Raw genomic sequence first — 25,263 nt, 5'->3', positions numbered from 1 at the left:
ATCTTAGTGAACTTTTCTTTGTAAAAGACAAAAATCTGTGGTATCGGGCTTCATTCAAATTTGAGTATTTTCCCAAATCATACAAAGCCAAAACTAATTTTTCACCTGTAGATAATATTTCTCCTTTAGATTTTGAAATATCCAAAAACACTCTGGCCCAGTTTTGAAATTCCGGTGAGTTGAGCATATCTATTACTTTTAATTTGCCCATACCATAAAAACACGATGTCGTGTCACATCCTGTAAACGCATGACAGAACAAAAGTAGTTGCCGGCAATCTCCAAACTTTTCAATCAATGTTTCGATCCTGAAGTACCGTGTGTTAGGAGTTACACCACCTTTCTCTTTACAAAAGTAAACAGAAGCACTTTCTTTCTCAGGAGACAAAGTAGTAAGACTACCAGGTCAGTATCAGATCCTACAACAATAACTTTTGAAGCAGTTTTCATCTGTTGAATGGCCGTCATTACAATGTCAACATCTGCGTCTTCCTCTACTGTAATTACAGTCAATCCCCGTTTCACGAGTTCAGACCCCAGAGCCAACGATAATCTCTTCTTATTGTTTCTATTACCTAAGAACTCGTCTTTTCCCGTGGCACAGACTGTTTTGACAAAAAATTATGTCACGAAGATTTTTTCGCCGCTCTCCAGTTTTGTTCATTTTTCGTGGTAAGCTCACTAGGGTAACCATCAAAAACAACGATAGATTTTTGACCATATTTATTAAGAACATGTGTACAATAGTTCTCTAAGACAGCTCCAAAGGTACAATTTTTTGGCCATGGCAGATGGTGAAGAAGAAACCCTCCGTCTACAATATATGTTGCATCCTTTACATCTAGTTCTTCGATGATTCCTTCTTCAAAAACTTTCATCAAGGATGATTTTGTACCTTTTCGAAGAGAAACTTCGTCAAACAGAGCTGGTGGGCGTACTGCCAATTCATATTCGTAATGTCTTTAATTTGCTGGCGCTATCACAGGCACACAATATCCGATTAAAAAGCTGTTGAGAATTGATATTGACCTCTTTTGATCTTACTCTTGCTGACTTCTGTGCTGCCTGTGTCTTCACCATATCTTTTCTATGCAGTTTGAGTTCTTGGAAATTTTTACCTTTAATTTTGTGTATGGTAGACAAACCGACATCGTATGCTTGATCACAGTTTATTGAATCATCACAAACAAACCCAGTGGCCAAAGAGACCAGTTCACCAGACAACTTTGTAAAAGGATTGTGTTCTTGTAACCAAGCTGTAAACTTCTGTAAGTCTGACAAGTCTTTCTTCTTTCTGGATTCTCGTAGTTACACGTGCTGTTCGCTAAACTGCATTGCTGTTCCGAAAAAATCTTCTACAGCCTCATGGACTTTGAGAAAGAATGGTGTTCCAAGTACCCATTTTGAAAGAGTATTGCCAGTAATGCCACGGCCATGTGTCAGTCCTCCAACAGATTTCATGGGTCGCATCAAATCTTGTTCTATGCACATATCAGACCACGTTCCTGACCAGTACTTGCATTTCCGCCTAATAGTGAAGAATCCTTTCTCCTTAAAAAGAACTACTTCTTGATTTGTGAGTTTTGATTCAAGTTTGCACATCTCTTGTGCATACAAGTGGGCGGATTTAGCATAGGGGAGATGTCCGGCAGTACGAAAATATGGGAGAATTTGAATTGTTGTATTCATATGTAAATCCCAGTTTCCTGATCTTTCTGCAAAGATAAACAGCATTATAAGGAGATTAATGCACCTAAGGAGATTAACCCAGAGCTTAATTATTCTGCTTAAAGTTCTAATTTCCTGCAAGGAATCGTTAAATTTGCTCAAAGCTTCTTTAACAGCTGGTTCTTCTAGAACATCTTGTTCATTAAAAGTTTTCAAGAAGATCTTTAGAAATATTTTCCAAATATGCAAGAGAACCATTTATTTCAGGAAAAATGCTCTTCATCATTTTAACAATCGCATAACCAGTAAGGCTACATGCTCGGACAGTTCTTGCGTATGCGTGACCATTCAACTGTGGTTCACAGTCAGTTTACCGTAAAGTGTAGCCCATAGGTCTTTCAAACCACTCCCGTCCATTATCTTTCCAATAGCACCCATAAAAGACATAATAGATGGAATCCTCCTAGCCTCAGAATAATTTTTGACACTTCACTGTTGGGATTTGCTGACGCTACAATTTCAGCCGCCTTTAAAAACAATGGTTGATAGAACGTAACAATACAGGCACGGCGTTGCTTCTGACATTGTTCTGCAGCATAATTGAGAGCAGAGAAAATTGTTGATTAATTGCTAGGATCAATGTTTATAAAGGGAATTCCTAATATATATGTATCCTCACAATCTTCTCTTCTACTCATTACGGAGGTCATGAATCCATTCCACCCAGGCTGCATATCTGCGCCTGCAATCCACAAAACATTCATTGGAAATATGGGGTGTACCGTTCGACATTCAATTCCTCTGGTAACTTTCAAATCATTAAAATCTTCCACAAAAATATTGGAGAGCCCACTACGGTGACTTTTTTTGGCATACGAAAGAATACGAATAGTTTCAGGATTAAATGTTCCCAACCGAGTTCGCTTCACCTTCACTTCTGTTTTAACACATTTACTTAGTGTTATGCATTTTATCCTTCCATGATATTTGAGGCGAAAATTTGAGCCCGCTCGTCTTCAAACTTACCTCGCTACATGGCTAATTTCAAGAGTAACCCCCACAATATATACACCGTTGGAAAGATAATTTTATGCTCTTTAAGATTTATTTGAAACATTTTTCCATATCACAACTCACTAAGGAAATATAAGAGGAAAAACAAAATGGCGCTGGCGATTTTTTTCATTTTTTACTCTTTAGGTTAAAATTGCCAAGAAACCATTAGGTTTATGAAAAACTTTAAGGAATACGAAATTGTAGAGCACATTTCACAGATTACGAGAAAAAAAAGAAGCATGTCAATATGTCCATTAGTTTTGAAGATATGGCCTTATTTCTAAAACGCCCATTTTTTAACTTTGAGGGGGGCGCGGTGACTCAGTGGTAGAGCGTTTACCTCCGGTGCTTGGGGTCCCTGGTTCGATCCCAGCTCGCGCCGTGTGGACTTTGTGGTGGACAAACACCGTGCTCGTGGGTTTTCTCGGGGTTCTCCCGTTTCCTCCCACTTTCTTCATTCCACCATTTCACTCATCTCTCATCATCACCGTCTCCTTTAGCCTAACCGGCATAACCGTGGGACGTAAAACTTAAAGATTTCATTTCATTTCATTTTTTTAACTTTGAGGGGGCGTGGGGGGAGAAGCTCCAGGGGGAGGGGCGGGGACTTTTGGGAAAATGTTCCTCTCATAGTGGTCTATCACTTGAGAGAAAATCAGCTTTACCCAAATTTTTTCCGAACTTTGATGTTTTTTGACTTTCATTGACTGGGCTATACTGCTTTCTAAGCCATTTCTAATCATGGAAGACTTTCTTACTGGTTCTGGTCAACTTCGTGTCGCTTCGAGTATTCCGAGGAAAGCCGAAGCATCGCGGTCATCGAGTCGCAACCGAAGTGGTTTCTCTTCAAGGTAACGGAGAGCAGCACAGGCACGATACCTCATGTGAAAACTAAAAAAAGGACAACCCAATGAATTTTCCATGTCAAAGTCTGAACAGAAACTTTGAGGACATGGACCACGGACGGGGTACGGCATGAAAATGACACCTTGTGTGTGAATTAGCTTTAATACTCTATTTTTATCCATTAAAACGAGGGATAAATGCATTCCAATCACCTGAAAAGTCAATAACCAATCATTACAATCAATCAATTAACAATTCAACTTTCTCAAGCCTAATTGATCAGCCAAAATCAAAGTGGATTGTTAGACATGTTTTGATTTCACACAGAAAAAAAAGAAACATTTCAAACTCAGACTACAAAACTATTTCATAACAATTCAACAGAACAGTACCATTCAAAGGCAAATGTTGCACTAGAATACATCTATTTTTGAACAAAGAAGTCAAGCAATGGATTTTTTCCACGAGTTGAAACAGAGAGGAAACTACTTCTCATCGATTCTTTTGTCCTTTTTCCATTCTTTGCTTTTGCTGGGAAAATTTCCTGAACCCTTCTTTAAATTAGTTATCTAGTGACGTAAAACAAGAGACAGAACGGATCCTTGGTAAGTAGGAAGGAAGGAGCAAAGAAGACAGGTTTCACATACGAAATAATTTACCTACTGCTTCACGTGTATTCCTACTTCAAAAACTATCCTTAAAGGGACGAAGTGACTACATTCTCTTTGGATATCTATCAAAGAATACCATCTAGTCCTACTCACTTATATTCCATGTTATTTTATGCCGTGCAAGTACAGTCAAGTCAAAGAGTGACTCCAGAAGTTAAAGAGTAAATGCAGTTATTTGCACTGTGAAAAATCCATTATCCGGGCACTGCTATATTGTGCAAATATACGGAATCCGTATGTTTACTACGGAAAGCTGTACGGAGCATATGTTATCCATATGCTACATACGTGCTTTTTTCCCGGTTAGATGATACATCATACCGCTGCAGGATGTCTGACATTTAACAGTCTTCCTTATATTACATAGTTATCAACGTATATGTTATGTACGTCCATCTGTAAGTGAGATACTTACCCCCAATATAAGTTCTTTCTTTAATACGGAAAATACGTATAGATGAAACACTTATGCGGGAAGTATTATTAAACATATGTTTTTAGTAATACGTTTGCTGCAAGATGTTATACAGGGTGAGTCACCCCCTTCCCATTAAAAAATGACTTGAATCCAAAATGGCGGATTTCAAGATGGCGGCCATAAATGACATACACTCCAAAAGTTGCGACCACTCATCAAACCTCTGTTCCCATCATCACTTTTTACTTTTCCCGTCGGTTTTCAAACTTATGCAGGTGTCCAAGGACAATAATGAAAATAATATTAATTTGCCCTTGTACGTAATATATAATGCATAAATTATACTTTTTTCACCATTTACCTAGAGATTTCTGATAGCCCTTATAAACAATTACATTATAAACCAACAGGAGGGTAAGAAGTGGAGCCCTTACGAAGCGAGGGGTTGTAGAGGGTAGTGGGGGGTTAGAGAGGGAGGAGAAAATAATACTCATTTGTTCTTGTACGTAATATATAATGCAATAAATTGTGCTTTTTCCACCATTTACCTACAGATTTCTGATAGCCCTTATAAACAATGACATTATAAACCAACAGGAGGGTAAGAAGTGGAGCCCTCACGAAGCGAGGGGTTGTAGAGGGTAGTGGGGGGTTAGAGAGGGAGGAGAAAATAATACTCATTTGTTCTTGTACGTAATATATAATGCAATAAATTGTGCTTTTTCCACCATTTACCTACAGATTTCTGATAGTCCTTATAAACAATGACATTATAAACCAACAAGAGGGTAAGAAGTGGAGCCCTCACGAAGCGAGGGGTTGTAGAGGGTAGTGGGGGGTTAGAGAGGGAGGAGAAAATAATACTCATTTGTTCTTGTACGTAATATATAATGCAATAAATTGTGCTTTTTCCACCATTTACCTACAGATTTCTGATAGTCCTTATAAACAATGACATTATAAACCAACAGGAGGGTAAGAAGTGGAGCACTCACGAAGCGAGGGGTTGTAGAGGGTAGTGGGGAGTTAGAGAGGGAGGAGAAAATAATACTCATTTGTTCTTGTACGTAATATATAATGCAATAAATTGTGCTTTTTCCACCATTTACCTACAGATTTCTGATAGTCCTTATAAACAATGACATTATAAACCAACAAGAGGGTAAGAAGTGGAGCCCTCACGAAGCGAGGGGTTGTAGAGGGTAGTGGGGGGTTAGAGAGGGAGGAGAAAATAATACTCATTTGTTCTTGTACGTAATATATAATGCAATAAATTGTGCTTTTTCCACCATTTACCTACAGATTTCTGATAGCCCTTATAAACAATGACGTTATAAACCAACAGGAGAGTAAGAGTGGGACTCTCGCGAAGCGAAGGATGTGGGTAGTAGGGGGTTAAAGAGGGGAAAGGTGCCGGAGGCACCAGGAGGAGGAAAGATAAGCATAAGCTTTCTTGCCTTCTTTGGGATGCAGTTAAATTTACATTGAAGTTGCATCATCTGGTCGTGACCTAATGTCATGTGCTAATTTGTCCACTCTGCACACACTACTTTGTTGACAAAAAAGCGATTTACACTACGAAACAGCTGAGCGAGCGTTAGCGAGCGAAGGGTTTGGAAGCCCCGCATGCTTCGTTTTATTCCACCTTTGCTCCCATAATAATATCACATGACATTACGTCACACTCAGATGGTGCAACTTCGATTATTATTAGGCATGGCCAGAACCGGTTCCTAGTGGAACCGGTTTTCGGGTCTGAACGGATCCGGTTCTAGAAGATCCGGTTTTTCGGATCCAGGTCTGGAACCGGTTTTTCGGATACAGGTCTAGAACCGGTTCTTCAGATCCAGGTCTAGAACCGGTTCTTCGGATCCAGGTCTGGAACCGGTTCTGTTTCAGAACCGGTTCCTCGCGGAACCGGTTCCGCTGGAACCGAAACTTTGTGACCATCCCTACGCTAAACCCGAGCTGCTGGCAAGCTGTGAACAGTATGCTAGATGAAATGGTGGAAGCGACAGGCAGGCGCCCAGGCGGCGGCAGCTTCTCTCATTTGGCTAAATAAACTGGGTAACTGGCAAACTCATTGGTTAAACAGGCAAACTGGCCAACTCATTTGGCTAGACACCCACTGGTGGACCAAAATTTTTTTTCTGGGGGCACAAGCGTGTCTGGGCGAGGAAGGCACAAGCGCATGGTCCTCTTTGCATTATTTTTGAAGGTGATCTTTATGCCTCATTTCCGGGTCTTTGGGGGCTTTCGGATCCAGGTCTGGAACCGGTTCCTAAGATCCGATTCTGGAACCGGGTTTTCAGATCCAGATCTGGAACCTGTTCCTAAGATCCGGTTCTGGAACCGGGTTTTCAGATCAAGATCTGGAATCGGTTCCTAAAATCCGGTTCTGGAACCGGGTTTTCGGATCCAGGTATGGAACCGGTTCCTAAGATCCGGTTCTGGAACCGGGTTTTCGGATCCAGGTCGGGAACCGGTTCCAGAACCGGTTCTGAAAACTGGATCTCCAAGAACCGGTTCCTCGCGGAACCGGAACTTTGTGGCCATCCCTAATTAATATGTGTACTACGGGGCGCGCCAACAGGTAACTCCAACCAATCAGAAACCGTATACTTACTTCCTATGGCTAGGGTCGAGCGTGAAAAAAATGTGCTCTATCTAAGACACTAACAAGGCTGACGTTTAAATTGAACAAGATTTGGAGATAATCCCCATAGACCAGAAAAAAGATGAAATTCTGAGAATTGTAACAATCAACACAACAAGCAACCTCAACAAAAAAAAAAAAAAAAAAAATGGTGCAATTATGAATCCATTTTTACTTCACACAACAAGATAGTATCAATAATACACAATCTAAATCTACGAAGCTGAACTCTTAAACTAAATAATTTATACAATGCCTTCAAATCCTCTGTAGAACTTTAAAAGCTCAAGTAGAGAAAATACATTTTCATCCTAATACTGTATGTTGCGCTGAATATTTAGTCTTAAATCTCCGGAGAAGGACTCGTTTCATTATTTAAACTAAATCCTGCTTCACTTCATGCTTATTCATTGAAACACATTTTTAATGATATTTTTCGAGAATCAAAAATATGGAATTATACAAATGGTTCTATTTGGAGTTGTATAGGAACGAACGCACGATGCTCTGTAGGCCATCTACTATGGTTCTTCTGTTTTTCATATACTTAATTCGTTTTCTTGCCGTTACGGAATTGAGTGAAACAGCTGCATTTCATTGGTTTACTTTGTTAAGTACAAGCCCAACAATCCCAATTGACGTTACCCTGATTTTTTATTAGTTACGAGGGTAGTTTCAAAAGCTTTCAGCCTCACACTAAAATATCGCGCTGCTAGTTAGGGATGCACATGAGTCGAGTCGAGTCGAGATTTAAGCCTGTCTCGGCTCGTCTCCAGAAAATATTGTCTCGACTCTAAAATGTTTGTTTCGACTCGACAGTTTCTGTCTCAACTCGACTCAAATCCGAGACGTCTCGAAATTCGAGTCGAGACAAAACATACGAGTTAAAATATACGCACACATCAGTCAGAACATTATAACTACCTAATTGTCAGTATGTCCACCTTTGGCACGGATAACAACCAGTCGTTCTTTTAGAAAAAAATGTTCCGGGGGGGACACTTAATATTCTGGGGGGACACTGCTAATACTATTTTATTTATTATTATATTATAGATGTATTATTTTTGTGTCCTCCGGGGGATACTCTCAGAGCTCCGGGGGACAGTGCCCCCCAGAAACATATCTGGAAGAAACACTGATAACAACGGCAACGCGTCTTGGCATGGATGAAATGGTTCTTGGTAGTTCGCTGGAAAGAGTTGGCATCACATGTGCACACACAGGTCACCTAATTCCCGTAAATTTCGGGGAGGGGGGGGATGCGCTCTAACGTCACGTTCAATCACATCCCAGATGTGTTCGATTGGGTTCAGATCCGGCGAGCCTGGGGCCCAGCAGATCACTTGGAACTCGCCTCTGTGTTCCTTGAACCACTCCATCACACCCCTGGCCTTGTGACATGCTGCATTATCTTGTCGAAAAATGCCACAACCATTGGGAAACATGGTCGTCATGAAAGGGTGTACGTAGTCTGCAAGCAGTGTGCGATACGCCTCGGCCATCATGGTGTCTTGCTCGAGCTCCACTAAACACATGGATGCTCACGAGAATGTTTCCCAGAGCATAATTAAGCCGCCGCCAGCTTGTCTCCGTCTCGCAGTACAAGTGTCAAGGAGCTGTTCCCATTGAACACGACGGATTCTCACCCTCCCATCGTCATGATGAAGAAGGTATCGAGATTCATCAGACAATGCAACGCTCTGCCATTGCACCAAGGCGGTTTCCATTGAAGTGAGCCATCAGCTCGGTTCGTCTTGGGTGAGCCATCGGCTCAAGCCAGTTCGGTTGGGTGAGCTGTTGGCTCAGCTCACTTCTCGGTTCTTCTTACATACCAAATTTATATTTGGTTTGCCTAAAATTGTAATGTAGTGGCTTAAGAACAAAAACAAATCTCAATTTTAAATATAGAAACGCATTTAACTGACACTCTCAATAGTGATGTCAACCGGCTCGAGCCGACTCGGTTGCGATGAGCCACCGGCTAGGCTCGTCTCGACTCAAGTGAGTCATCAGCTTGGTTCGGCTCGACTCAGGTAAGCCATCGGTTCGAGAGGCTCGGCTCAGGTAATCAATCAGCTCGAGCCGGCTCGGGTGGGTAAGCTGTTGGCTCGGCTCCGTGGTGACTGAGCCGTGACCCGAGCCGCTTGAGGCGTTGACAACACTAGTTCCAGGAAAGTACTCAAACTCCGGTTGCTCCTTGACCTTCACTCGGTTCGGTTTCAACCTCCGAACTCCAACTACCACTCAACCTCCACTCGACTTCAGCCTTCAAACTCCAACAATCAATCGATCTCCATCGACCTCAATTTTCAAACTGCAACTATCATTCGACCTCCATTTGACCTCAACGTCCGAACTCCAACTACCAATCGATCTCTACCTCCAGTCTATAGGTTGAGGTATAAGCGCAAGTCTCATGTATGACTGTGGAACTGATAGAGTGCTAACTTCGGTGAAAACTCCTTGATTCGAAAATCAAGACCGAGTATTTATATGCAAGACCGAGACCAAGATCAAGTGTGCACAAACAAGTCCAAGTCCGCAAGACTCGGCAAGAATGAGATCCACTTGCGAAAGTCTTCCAGTCTTCTTCCAACTTAAATACCTTTATTAATAGACGAAAAACACAGAAGTTTTATGTCTTAAATTTCATAATTTTTTAAAGTATGTTGTTTATTTAAGCTATGGGGCGTACACGGGGGGTTAGGATAATGCAATTTCTTTTTAAACAAGAAGTAATAATCGTAATCTTTTGAAATTAGCCAACTGAGGTAAGAACGATGGCTTTCGTATTGTATTCCCTATGTATAATATAACACAGTTTATCAGCCCAAAAATTACTACGAATGAAACATAGTAGAAACTGGTTGTTAGTCCATTGGAAACAAACTTACATGCGGAGATCAAAGCATTTTATCAAAAATCTAAAAGAGTGATACACCTGCGTTGCAAATCAGCAATAACGTACTTGTTAAAGATGCTTTTTTTACGGAGCCGTTTTTCTTGCTTGTAGTAAACATAACAAATAAATTATTACTATTTTATTTTTATTTTTAATATGGAAACCAGCACCAAGACTGTGTTCCTTTAGCTCCCACTGGGAATCAAATCTGAGAACTTCTGCGTCAAACATAGGTGTGTTATACATTCAATCATAGAGGGCTCACGTAACAAGTAAAAAATAATGATATAAAATATTCGTATTTTGGTTTTTTGGACATAAGTCTTCAAATTCATCTGGTTATTTTGTCATAACCTTTGCAATTATAAAGCTAATGCTTGATGCAGTTTATTAAGATAATTAATTGTTTTGCAATTAAATAAATTTGTGATTAAAGCTGCTAACTACTTGTTACGAAATTTTAAAACAAAAGCCCAATTTTCGAAGTTGGATTACGTGAAGACAAACAAAATGTTTTATATTTGAGTTTGTAGTAACTGATTTGTTAATCAATCGCTTAAACCAGTGGGCACTAGTTTGATCTCTACTGTAAATATCATTCACAAAACTAGTGAAATGATAGTACAAATACGTAAAAGTTTGAGTACGCCTACAACTATTATTGTTAAGGTCGTGTAACAGCATCTATGTAGTTTTTTTTAAGGCATTCTTTTATTTATTTAGAGACTTCTTTTGTTTTATTATTTCCATCTATTTATCAACAACTCAATAAAAAATTTTAAGCGAACTTGTATTTTTTCTTTGTTGTTAATCAGGACGATATTGAACCCAACCAGCTCGGCTCTATTCACCTGAGCCATCGGCTCGAGCCCGCTCGGTTCCGATGAGCCATCGGCTCGGTTCAGTTTGGTTCGGCTCGACTCGACTCAGGTGAGTCATCGGCTCGAGCCGGCTCGGTTGCGATGAGCCATCGGCTCGGCTCAGTTGGGTGAACTGTTGGTTCGGCTCGGTGGTGACTGAGCCGTGAGCCGAGCCGCTCGAGCCGTTGACAACACTAACTTTCAAATTATATTTCAAATTTTAATCTTAAAGTTTAAATGATATATTTAATCATCTTTACAAACTCTTGCGTCTTACCTTGGTTCTTGATGATTCACGAAACAAACTTTTGATGTAAATTCGTTTTCAATGCACAAAACTGCTAAGTCGTTTAAATGGTCTTCTGTTAATGTCGATCTTAAATAATTTTCTCTCTTTTTAAAACTGACAAAGAATGTTCATAAAACACGTTTGAAGTAGCAGTGTAGAGGAACAACCGAAAGGGCGATATCAACATTTGGGTAGATGGATTCAAGTTCTGCCTCATTTTTTATAATTCGAGAGCCGTTTTCTTCATTTTGATTCTTTCATGAATTCCAGTCTCACTTGCCTATGCAGATGAAGTACTGTTTTCTCATTAGATTTCCAACTTTTTCTTCCCTTTGCTCACAGTATTTGGAGCACCAACCCAATTTACATTCAGAGATTTTAGATGAGTTTGGAAATGAACACAGTCATCACTAAAAGATTCTTCTGAATCTTTTGGGTAGTATTTTAAGAGTGTCTGTGGCTAAGTCTTGTTACAGTTCTTCTGTAGGTTGAGTCAATAAAGTACACGGGATTTAGCCTTTCACCTTCTATTATTAAATGTCGTATATAATTATTATACAAAGTATCTATTAAAAATCTTCTCTAAGTCGGTAATTACTTTAAAATAAGTGTTTTCAGTATGGATAAAGAAGGCCCCGTCGGCATACTATGTTGTCTCGAGTTGATAGGATGGTGTCCTAATCTAAAGCGCCCTCAGACGGGATCGGTCTCTCGTTAGCCCACAACGCATCAGGAGTAGGTATTGTAGGTTGTGGTCAGTACAAGACACTGGTGTTTCTTGGTCTAGACGTGCCCTTTTATAGCCACCTTTTGGAGGGAAAACCTGTGGAGGGGTGGTCGGAGTCCTTCGTGGTTCTCCGTGTCCTCTTCGTCTCTTCCAGTAGACGTGGTTTTCTTCTGTCGTCTGCCTCTATTTATTTACAAATCGTGAAAGCACATATTCATAGTATGTGTGAGTGAAGGCCTCCAGAACCTTGCCTTATTTATAAACAACGCAAACTTTTGAAAATGATCTTTTCCTCTGAATATCAGTTTTGTAAAATTTTACATGAAGATATTTCCAGCTTCACTTTATATCAAAATCAGATTTAGGGTATTAACTAACAGAGATCTACACTCATACACAAGTCAATATCAATTGATTCAAGCTTTTTTACTTATGTCATTCAATATTTCGAATATAAAGAACCAAAACACTGCCATGAATGCTGTTCCTAACTTCTCAAATTCTTTTAACAGTAAAGCAGTCTTCTAACAAACCAATTTCTTTCCATAAGGTTTTGTCAAATCGAAACTCAAGTTTCGTGGATTGCATTCCAAAACACACACAGAGAAAAATCCATAATCCAGTCGGCATGTAAATGCTGTTTTTACCAGGTTACGCGCTTCACCACATTAAGTAATGTTGTTTCATCCGTAGTACGATCTACACCACCATCCAGCGAAAATTTTGTATTGTGGGACCACCATTTCAAATTTGGAATTAATGCCATACCCATTCCGACGGTGGTAACTCAGGTATATAATGTTGTTACTACCTTTCTATGAGTGTCCCTCTTGGTTCTTTCTAAATCTGTGACTCCCTACCTTACGAGAGTAATAGTTTTTAACACGAAATCAATCATGTGAATAAAATTATCCAATCACAGCGAGTCTAGTTCGACGCCGAACTCCAGACTTGGCATGGTGTTCCCACCTGCTGTACTTTTATACATGAAATTACATTGCTTAAGGAGCGCACCTGCGTAAATACGAAGTACCCACACGGAAATCCTAGTCCTTTTTTTCTCAGTGCAGTTACGACCTTATCAACATCAGGTTTCACTGACCATCTCGTTTCCTAGAATAGCCACAGATTTCATGTTTATATTTTTTACCAAAGCTAGTAGTTTATGTAACATGCATCCAAATAAAAATAAAATAACGGTCAATAAAAATAAAAAAGATTAACTGATACAATTACAACGTTTCAATTATCAATTTAAGTTTTATTTTAAACGGCGGTTCGGTGGCCTTGTGTCCCTAGACGAGTACCTATGATCGGCCTATGGTAAAAGTGCCACTGCTCTTCGAAATAAAATTCTTGATTTGCCTCCAAATACATACAAACCCCAACACATATTTCAAGAAAAACATGTTAATTATGTCAAAATAATATACATTCAATACCAAAGGATCATATACAGTATGGCGCTAAATTCGTTGTACAAAAGCAGAGGAGTGATTCCTGAGAGTAAAACAAACAAAAAAAAAAAAGTTCCTATAAACATAGGGTGAAAACCCCATCGTTTACGTGTTATAGGCTGCCGAAAACATGAAAAAATGAATTCTAAAGGTCCATAGCTCCAAAACTATGGGATCTACTGTAGTCGGGTCAAGACCACTTAAAAACTAGTATGTGCTCTATCCAAAAATACATGTTTTAGAATCGTAAGGTACTCACGCAACAATTTTTATGGAGGTAGTTGGAGAGTACTTTGTGTGATAGGCCTGTAGTCAAACTCCCTCTATACAAATTGTTGTGGAAGCACCTCAGGATTCTGAAACACGCATTTTTGGATAGAGCACATACTAGTTTTTAAGTGGTCTTGACCCGACCAATGTAGGTCTCATAGTTTTGGAGCTATAAACCTTTAAAATTCATTTTTTCATGTTTTCGGCAGCCTATAACACGTAAACGATGGGGTTTTCGCCCTATGTTTATTGGAACTTTTTTGTTTACTCTCAGGAATCACTCCTCTGCTTTTGTACAACGAATTTAGCGCCATACTGTATAATATAACTAAGTATATGATAAATAATATCGATTTTCTAGAAGCCCAAAAATCAAACTATTGGAAAAACGATCATACTTAATATACAGAGGGAAATATAATAGATAACACGCATTTCATGCTATTTTCCTCTTCAAAAATTATATTTATTTTTCTATTTATTTCCATAGACAGACTGTAGATTTAGAAACACTACCCGAACATTAATACAGGGAAACATGCAAAACGAGATGAAAGCTACGATAAATTCACTTTCGTGACTGTTATACACCAACGTTATACACATAAACTCAGGCACACATATATGCACAACAAAACACATGGTTCATTCATTAGAAATTCTCACGGTTATTATAGTCACGTGATTTTGTTATGCAGTTTCTTCATCCATATGTTTCCCAAGGTTTTCTGAGTTTTGTTCTAATGGGTGTAATTATTTATTATTATTATTATTATTATTATTATTATTATTATTATTATTATTATTATTATTATTATTATTATTATTATTATTATTAAATTATCTGATCCTGTTCGATACTCAGCTGGAGTTCGTGAGATTTATAGCAGAGCCAACAAGAGATGGTCTCACGTTTCTTGCCATATGCGGAGTGACAATACAGCCCCTACTTTGGTACTAGAGTCAATCCATTCTAAGTGATCAAGCAAGTGCCGCTCGACCATCTCCAAAAAATTTAATTTTTTTCATGAATGATTATCCTATATCAGGGTACTTCAAAGCCACAATTAATTATTTTTTACAACATCCCATGGCGACACAGGAGCTGCCGCCATTTTGCGCTTTTTCGATTTTAGGCGTTTATGTTGATTTGAATATCTCAGCATGCGTTTGTCCTAACAAATTGAAAATTACTGGACGTTTCCAACTCGTGCACAGCTAAAACTTTGATCTCTTAACATTTTTGCCTAAAACCATTTGAAGGGAATGAAATCAGGGTCTGTAGTACCAACATTTTTGGACATTGAAAACATGTTTGGGAAGAGAAAACGACTGACGTAGAGGTCTGAATTTGTGTGTGCATGTAGTCTGGGGACATAAGTTAAAACACAAAAATTTGCAGATCTGTAGCTGCTCCCAAAGGGCTGAAAAAATCGTAAAGTTGGGGAATTATGCCAATTTAGCATATTTCACTGTCCAATATCTCCAATGGGCCTGGATAGAAAAATCTGAAATTTTGGGAATAGTTAGTCCTTTAGTATATCATAACAAACAACAAAGCGAGTTTCGTGTTTCTGAGGAGAAGGGAGTCAAAGTACTAAGTAATGACGTCATACTCTAGAATGGACCACACAGTAAACTTTCTCATTCCAATATTTTAAATGAAGTAATGTTGAATTATTGCTGAAACAATTATAAGTTGTTTTCGGAAAACTTTCTCCAAAGAAAACTTAATCCGAAAAGTAAATTATCCCTTGTGGATTATTCCATAAGAAATGATTTATGCCATATTTTGCGGTTATTAATGAAATATTTACGAGGGTCATCCAGAAAATAAAGACCGTTTACTTATACAAAATGAAAAACACAATATTTATTAAAAAAAAAAAAAAAGAATTCCGTTACATATCTGAAACTTTCTTCACTTCTTTACATAATCACTACTTTTATTTAAACATTTGTTAACGAGTTTTCAGAATTCCTATGCTATACTCTTCTGCCGCCGTTCATTAAGGTAGTTGGTCACTGCATTCAAACAAAAGACCATTCGCTCATTTCCGTCCTACAGTATACTGCTCTTTCTCTTTTCAGGGTTAACTGGCTTCCGGAACAGCTGTGCTCATAACACTTTGAGTGGAGGTTGCAAGAAGTGGCTCTTATGCAGTTGGGGTGGTCAAAATGAATTGTATGTTTGAAAATCAAGCTGACTACCAGGTAAGGAGTGTTACTCGATTTCTCAACGCTCAAAAGCTGAAGCCGGTGGAAATTTGCCGGCAATAGTAAGCAGTGTATACACTTTTCCCTAAGCTGAAAGAGTTTCTGGGCAGTAAACGCTTTGAAAGTGCTGAAGAGTTGGAGAATGCAGTGACCACCTGGCTTAATGAGAATTGTAAAGCTCGTGAACAGTTCCCAATAAACATTGTGTTTTTCATTTTGCATAACTAAACGGTCTTTATTTTCTGGATAACCCTCGTATTTACGAAATGTGAACAAAATCGGTCGAGTCCTTTTTGCGAAAATCGATTGAAAAAACACCCCTAAGAGTAAGCTACCATTTGTGGAACTTTTTAAAAATGATAAATGAGTTATACTATATTGTCAACTTATTAATTAAATGAGAGAAATGGCGTAAGCAGGCATCGAAGCGTTTAACTGCATTGAAAATAGCTACTTTGAAGACCAAATGAAGCACAAAAGGAGACTTCGTAGACCAACCCGCCTCTGATAAGAAATTCACAAATCAACTTTCAGTCATAAAGTTAGAAAAGTAACATTTTTTTTTTTTAATAATGATTTACCCCTACCAAGATGGAGGTTAAGACCAGAAATAAAAAATATATTTATCTATTTTCCAATCTTCACAAATGATTAAAGACATTTTTAATTTTCGTACATATACGAGGCATGTCTAAAAAGTATCCGACCTTAATTTTTTCCACGCAAAGTAGTGATTCTCAGGCGGCGCCACCGTGCACGGTGGAAGGAGGAACCTTAATGCGCATGCTTGATTTTTTTCACCGCGTTCGCGTGTGCCAGTCGTGAGCTGGTGTCGCGAAGTGAGGTGCTGTTGGTAGTGCTCGTCGGATTTAGTGTTTCTCGCAAGATGACTGAACGAATTGAGCAAAAATACTGCATCAAATTCTGTCAAAGGTGATTCTCAAAGCCAAACAATTCGTAAGATTCAGCAGGTGTTTGGAGAAGATGCGATGGGTGTAACACAAATTAAACAATGGTTCAACCGATTCAAAGATGGCCGCACATCAGTCGAGAGTGAGCAGCGTAGCGGCAGGCCCCAAACTGCTCGGAATGCAGCTGTTGTTGAGCGGGTGCGAAATTTGGTGATGGCAGATCGCCGTTTGACAGTGCGGGAGATTGCAGGAGATGTTGGAGTGAGTAAAGATTCTGCACATGCAATTTTGCGTGACGATTTGAACATGAAACGAGTGGCTGCTAAATTTGTACCCAAGTTGTTGTCTCAGGAACAAAAAGACACCCGTTTTGACGTTGCACAGGACCTTCTGGACACCACCAACACTGATCCTGTGTATCTGAATTCCGTGATAACTGGAGATGAGTCATGGGTGTACGGGTACGACCCAGAAACAAAACAACAATCGTCTCAATGGAAGCATCCCGATTCTCCAAGGCCGAAGAAAGCGCGGCAGGTGCGAAGCAAAATCAAGGTGTTGCTGACTGTTTTCTTCGATGCCCGTGGAATTGTGCATCACGAGTACGCACCGGAAGGACAAACAGTGACAAAGGAGTACTATCAAGATGTTCTCAGGCGACTCCGTGACGCAGTCCGGCGCAAAAGACCAGACATGTGGACAGCGAAGAACTGGCACGTCCATCATGACAACGCCCCAGCACATTCATCCCAATTGATCCACACGTTCTTAGCCAAACATGGAATTACAACCGTTTGCCAATCTCCCTACTCTCCAGACCTGGCTCCTTGTGACTTCTGGTTGTTTCCAAAATTGACGACGCCTCAGAAGGGATCCCTTTTTGAGAGTAGAGAAGACATAATGCGGAACACGACGACGGAGCTGAACAACATTCGAAAAGAAGACTTCCAGCGGTGTTTCCAGCAGTGGAAGGATCGGTGGGCTAAGTGTGTGGAAGCACAAGGGGCCTACTTTGAAGGGGATTAGGGTCCCAAATCTGTCAGGTATTCGCAACTATTTTTCTGGCCAAAGGTCGGATACTTTTTAGACAGCCCTCGTATATATAAAGAAAGCTGAAGGACAACTCAACTGTAAAGTATTCAACAGAACAAAGCTTTTATTTCTGGTCCTGGATGGGGGTTGGCTTTTTTCAAAGATACAATAATGTCATTATGATTTGACATCTCAGGAACATTATATATATATAATGTATGTAACAGAACATACAAGATATGCCAACAAAAGGACCGTTTTAGAATGTTCCTATTTGTTACAACTCCATTGAGGTAATATAAGAACTCACATACATCGAATAGATCCGCTATTTTAAGGATGGCAAAAAGCTAATTGTTTCGTAAGCACCTTTTCTAATCTTTTAGGATACACTATTCAATTGTTTAAAAACGTGCAAAAATTATACGTTTAAAACATTCAACGGAACTTGTAACAAAATACTCTGAAAGCAAAGTGATTTTTATCACTTCTGTTACCCTATAAGTCAATATCATGTGGATGTCGTCGTTATTTCGTAACATTGAGGTAATATATACATGTACAGTCAACGATAAAAATCGGACACTCCCCGTATAACTTATACGAGGAGTGTCCGACGTTTTTGTCCCTGACTGTACTTATATTCGACATTCGTGTATCATTGTATAGTCACAGAGACTCAATAGATGTACTTCATTTGTATATTCATGAAGACCGAAGATACGGATTTTATTTGCTCGTATACATCAGTTAATTGAAATTTACGGAATATATCAGCTTAGAGAGGAAATTCTCGAATCGAAGCCTACAATGAGACTATACTCGAATTTACACTGTGACATAGCGAAAGGCATATCTAGTTCTTATACTAACTCAATTTACAACTAATTAAATTAGGATTCCCACTTATTTTGCAAGTACGAATTCCCTTACTTTTCCAGATCATGATTTATAAATTTCCGATTGTACATATAATGTAAAAAGGCATCTATATTTTCCTCTTACTACGGGTAGACTCTGCATGGACATTTATATAGTCGTTAAGCCATAACATTATTTTTAAGTCGTAATGTTAAACCAAAAAAGTCTGCTGTAGCGAAATACAGGTTTAGAAACTGGATTTGAGAAGTATAAATCCATACTTAAAATTCTTTTACTTTTCCAGGTTTTTAAAGGTTTCTATGACTATGATCAAATTCTATGACTTTTGAGTTAGATGAATTCCCTCACTTTCACGGTTTACCAGATCGATGAGAACCCCGTTAAATAAAGAGAGGCGGTAACCTGTTGCAAATTCCCTTGTAGTTAACAAAAACGGTAAGACAAACACAGAAAGGTCTCCCTGGCAACCTCCCTCTAGGAAAACAAAAATCCCTGCAACCTCCCACACAAACACACACACACAGACTATATTTATTACCTTGTATTTATGTCATTGTCTGTCTATTCATCATCATTATTATTTTCTTTTATTTAATTATTGACATTTTCTAGCACATTGGCCACAATGCAAACAATATGACTAAGTAAGGATTAAAAAAAAAAAGAGATTTAGTAAAATAATGTTTCAAAAATAGAGACTGATAGACACTTTGGCCAAAAAAAAAAAAGACACTTTTAGATGAAAAGCAGACTCGCTCCGATGCCTGTGTAAGTCCTTGTTGAGAAAATCATCTGAGAAAAACTCACCCCCAAGAGTAAACTACCCCTTCTGGATTTTTCTAGAGAAATGACTTATACCACAATACAGGGTTAATTGTTAAAATTGATGTATATAATATAAATAAAATCGTTAAAGCCGTTTAAGAGAAAATCGCATCATTATTTTTGATTTTCAGCCTCCATTAAACTATTCTTAATTTCAGGGTACGAAGAAAAATTAAAAAAAAAAAAAAAAACGTCCTTAGGGAATCCTATAAAATTTTAGTTTTAAAATTTGGTGCGGATACGTTGAACGGTACGGCCTTTAGTTGAGTAACATTTACATCGGATGGACGGACGAACGAACAGATATCCAAAAAATAACTTTTTCAGATTCTAGGGGCCATGAAACGTGTGAATTGTTGAAGTCTCGAATTGGATTTTTTCACTATCACCATACTTCCTTTCCCATCGACACCCGAAAGTAAAACGAGCAGTAAAGAGTAAGCACGGTATGAATTGGTCAGAGTTGTATTGTCAGAAAGATGAAAGTCTGGGAAGTAAAGGAAAAGAACTCTTGTACAATTGCATGAGAACTGTATATTTGATATTTAGCTTTGGTTAATACAGTATATAAATCTTAAATTCATACTTCTTATGGACTGTCTGAAGTGAGTACAAAACAATGAGTTATGTACGTTTGAAATGCCCATCACTAACAGCAGTAAATATGCATATCTATTTCCTTCAATAAGACATAATTTATTTACATACTTTTATAGTTTGTAGTTGCTGAAACCAAGAAATTTAAGCGAATGATATGATTTTCCCCCTTTCTTTCTTCCTAAAAAATAGTCACGTAGTACGTTTGCAAGACTCTTGCATGTTGGTCTTGGTCTTGTACGAGTCTTACAGATATGGTCTTCATCTTGCTTCCCTATGTCTTGGTCTTTCACGAGTCTTTCAGGTATGGTCATCGTCTTGCATTCCTAGATTTTGGTCTTCCCGACGATTCAATGTCGCGTTCACAAAAGCTCTCGATTGACATCTGTCCTTAGCCAACTGGATCCAGTTTCTATTTTGTATTCCTATTTCTGCGACATCTTAATATTCTCTTCTCATCTGTACATAGGTCTTCCTAATGGTTATTTTTCGATTGGATTTCCAGTTAAAACTTTGAAAGCGTTCCTATTTTCTTCCACTCTGGCTACACGATCTGTCTACCCGAACAGACGATAAGTAACTGTAAAATACTTCCACCTATATTTTCAGGGAAAAATGGATAAAACTAGATTGTTGTCATAAGAAATGAAGTGTAAAGTCAAACTTTCATGCTAGATCAATCATTTCCCTGTTAAATAAGTATAGTTCTATTGAGAATGTGTACAAAGTGTATATTGAATTAGGAAGTTTTGAGGGATCCGGCACCTGTAAACCCCCTGTGGCTGCGCCTTTATTCCCTTCCAATACTGTTATGGCATAGACACCAGACAGCTAATCAACTGCACAATATAATCTTTCACATAATATGGAGAAACAATCTTGATAGCATGAACTCGCTTTCTATGAACATACAAAAAGTATGGACATGTAAGAGAAAAGATGGCATATACCCTTTCTCTTATTTACCCTAATTAGAACGATTAGAATACTCAGCTCTTCAAAAGAATAAGAGTCTAAGAGCTATAAAATAAAATAAAAAAGTAAAACTGGAACTTTTTTAATCTTTCTACTGCTCTATAAGCGGATTGTGCAACATGCTTCTCATAATAATCACTCTTTAACTTTTTTTTTTTTTTTTTTTTTTTGCTGAGAAATTATTTTTTGTCCTACCCTAAGATTATTCCCATAGCAACACTTTTTTTTCGGACTAAAACGAAACTTTATTCAACAACAACTACAAAAGAAGAATTCATAGGATTTCTATTTCTGTAGCTGAAGCTCGCTACAATAGTGAAAAAAAAAAAAAAACTATTTGAAATAGCGTCATATTCATAAGCGGGAACTCGGGACATGTTCAAAACTCTGTCTGGAAATAACTTTCTAAACATTAATTTCGCCCGTGTTCCGTTTCTGTAGGAAAAAAAATCGTTTTATCTTTTTTCACCTTTCAGTCAACTACGTGCTCTTAATTTTTGGGGGAGGAAGAAAATTCGAAATTGATCAACTATCGACCAAATATTTAGCATTCGACAAATACTCGAAAAGAAGCGGAAATACAAAATGAAATCCTTAAGTTTTACGTCCCACGATTATGCCGGTTAGGCTAAAGGAGACGGTGATAACGAGAGATGAATGAAATGGTGGAATGAAGAAAGTGGGAGGAAACGGGAGAACCCCAGGAAAACCCACGAGGACGATGTTTGTCCACCACAAAGTCCACACGGCGCGAGCTGCGATCGAACCAGGGATCCCAAGAACCAGAGGTGAACGCTCTACCACAGAGCCACCGCGCCCCCGAAGTGGAAATACAATACCCCGGTACATCAACTATTTATTGGTTTTAGAAAGGCTTACGACTCGGTTAGGAGACAAACATTGTACAACATTCTTACAGAAATGGAATGTCTAAACAGCTAATTAGATTAATTAAGATATCTTTAAATGAATCCCAAAGTAAAGTCTGGGTAGAAAAATTTTTGTCCACGAGCTTTCACGTCGAAAATGGCCTGAAACAAGGAGATGCGTTGTCGCAATTATTATTCAACTTTGTCCTGGAATACGCTATAAGGAAAATAGCAACCAGGGCCTAGAGTTGAACGGAAATTTCACTAGGTTATGGCATATGCTGATGATGTAAATTTAATAGGGGATGACAGGAGAACAATAGAAAGAAAAGCAGAGATCTTATTAAACGCTTGCAGGGACATGGGTTTAGAAGTAAATGCAGAGAAAACTAAATGCATGGAAGTGCGTCGGGACCGTAATGCAGCAAATTATGGATGCGTTAAAATATTAAATAGTACTTTTGATAAAGTGGATACTTTCAAATACCTGGGATCAATATTAACAGACGAAAATCATATTCACGAAGAAATTAAATGTCGACTAAAAGCAGGGAATTCATGTTGTTATTCAGTTCAAAATCTCTTGTCGTCGCGAATTCTGTCGAGGAATTTGAAGCTTAAAATATATAAAACTATTATCATGCCTGTTGTTCTATATGGTTGCGAAACATGGTCGCTTACTCTGAAAGAAGGGCATAGACTGAAAGTATTTGAGAATAAGATCCTGAGGCGAATATTCGGACTCAAGAGAAACGGGAATGGAGAATGGCGGAAACTTCATAACGAGGAACTACATTATTTATACCGTTTACCAAACATTGTTAGGATCATCAAGTCTAGGAGGCTCAGATGGGCAGGTCATGTAGTAAGGATGGAAGAAAGTAGGGACGCTTTCAAAGTCTTAACTGGAAGACCAATCACAAAACGACCATTACGAAGACCTAGGCGCAAATGGGAAGACAATATTAAGATGGATCTCGCAGAAATAGAAAGTAGAAACTGGATCCAGTTGACTAAGGATAGAAGTGAGTGGAGAGCTTTTGTGAACACGGCACTGAAACTTCGGATCCCATAGACTATAGAGTGATTGAGTTACAAGAAAATTCGAACACCCCTCTGTGGAATGCTATAAAAACTTCAAGTGTAAATTCATCCATCTTGACTCTGAACTATCACTTAAATACTTAATACTTTTCTGACCAGAGTTTCAACAATTTAACGTTATCTTCATCAGACGTTAAGTTTGATGTCGACTAATGAAGATAACATTAACTTATTCAAACGGTTACGTCATATTTTAATTTTAATGAATAAGTATATACTGTGGTTAGAAAAGTATTAATTATTCAAGTGTAAAATTTCAGTGGTGTCAACCTGCAACCTTATAAAATCTAATCTTGAAAGGTAGAAATTTCAATTTTACTCTTAAATTTCTCACGCGCTATAGTAATAACACAATTTTGAAAATTTATAAAATATGAGAATTGAAACTACTATATGTTATTTACGTTTTTCAATATTTGAATGAATTTTTCATAAAATCAGATCATCTAAATGTATATAGTGTACATAAAAATGGAAATGACTAGGCCTATATTTGTGACTTCATAACCCTTGAACCATCAAACCTATCTCGATCAAATTTTCAACATAGATGAGGTTCAGGCCTGGGATGGTTCTTATCATTTCACTTTGACGGTGCAACTTACACGAGGGGTAGGGACACACACACACACTTACACACACACACACACACACACACACACATACATACATATATATATATATATATATATATATATATATATATATATAAATGATCGAAAACTACCGATATTAGTCTCAAATCCATAGTTTTTGGGGTCGCTGAGATGAATAGTTACACTTCCGATGTCGTTTAAATCCAAATTCAGCCCTTTATGTCCAAAATGAAACGTATTCTCCCTATGCGAAGAACAGGTATTCTGCTAGTTCCTAATAAAATTTTCCTTAATTAAAAGATGTTATTGTTTTTTTTTTTAATGAAGACAAGCTTGTTTTTTGTTTTGTTCTCAAAATGTAATATTTTCACCGTGCTTTAGTGTCATAATGTTCTACTGAAAGTAGTGGGACAATACAAACTTTATTCTTCAGTCATTCCGTGTGGAACGTTTTAGAAATTGGCAGTTTCTTGTGTAATATACTTTCTTCTTTTCATTTAAAAAAAAAAAAAAAAAACTCCAGAGTTAATTTATGTTTCTTGTTGCTTGTTGTTTGAGATTCACAAGTTCCTATAAAAATCATTTTCACACTACCATGCACTGTGAAATAATAAAATCTGACAATTAACACTGACTTCAAGCTTAATCAAGGGTCATTAATCTGTTTCCCACTAACAGTTTTTTTTTTCTTTTTGCTTTGATGAAATATCTATCTATCTATTAAAATGCTACAATAGCAATTAAAAGCGCCTGAGCTCCAACCTATAACTTTAGCTTTCAAATCTTTCATTTACAGTCATGTGTGATTTCACGTTTAACAGAGACAAACATTTAAGTATTTGTACTTTAAATACTCTAAATTAGTTAAACTTAATGAAAAAGATATAGTTATGATATAAAATTATTGTTCAAAGCCTTTCTATTTTAATAAGCCTTCTCTAAAATCAATGCATGTGAATTGTGCTTCCATCTTCCGAGTTCTTTTAAACTGTGTTTATATGTTTGTGTCCAATCCTTTCGACAATGAGATCTCGGAAACTACAGGCTGTAGAAAGATGACGTTTTTACTGATCGACTGGAAATTTTGCGTAGATTGTCCAGTTCTACTTGATTTTTTTTTAAAAAAACATGGCAATTATTTCTTTATTACATTTTTAGGGTACACTGGAAGCGTTGAAATTTTAAAAAAATAAAGTATCATATCCTATGCGCTATACATTCCAACACTACAAGGTTGTATGTTGGGGTTGTATATATCTTAGGCGTTTGTTTCATGGAAAAATAATAATGAAAAAGGAAGGATAACCATTTCTTGAGTCTAAGATAAATCTTTATTTTTTTGAGTGTTTTGCCTAATGAACACCATATATAACTGACATTATAATTTTTTGTACATGTAATGTATTTGCTTATTACATATTGCATGCAAGAA

The 25,263-nt window shown here is 37.9% G+C and overlaps 1 protein-coding gene and 1 long non-coding RNA gene across 2 annotated transcripts in view; one reads left to right on the top strand and one right to left on the bottom strand.

Moving 5' to 3' along the window:
- Window positions 1-25,263, top strand: part of LOC145692750 (uncharacterized) — a 161,783-nt gene that overhangs the window by 5,035 nt on the left and 131,485 nt on the right. The window contains exon 2 of the long non-coding RNA XR_014132634.1: window positions 15,915-16,037. This is a non-coding gene — a long non-coding RNA (uncharacterized LOC145692750). The remainder of the gene's footprint in view (window positions 1-15,914; window positions 16,038-25,263) is intronic.
- Coq5 (ubiquinone biosynthesis protein COQ3, mitochondrial) overlaps window positions 1-25,263 on the bottom strand; it is a 383,113-nt gene that overhangs the window by 251,096 nt on the left and 106,754 nt on the right. The window lies entirely within an intron of this gene.

The sequence above is a fragment of the Thermobia domestica genome, chromosome 8, assembly GCF_964235325.1.
Source record: "Thermobia domestica chromosome 8, izTheDome1.hap1.1, whole genome shotgun sequence".
Taxonomy (NCBI): Eukaryota; Metazoa; Arthropoda; class Insecta; order Zygentoma; family Lepismatidae; genus Thermobia; species Thermobia domestica.
The sequence above is the reverse complement of the archived record's forward strand: the minus strand, read 5'-3'. Positions and strand labels throughout refer to the sequence as shown.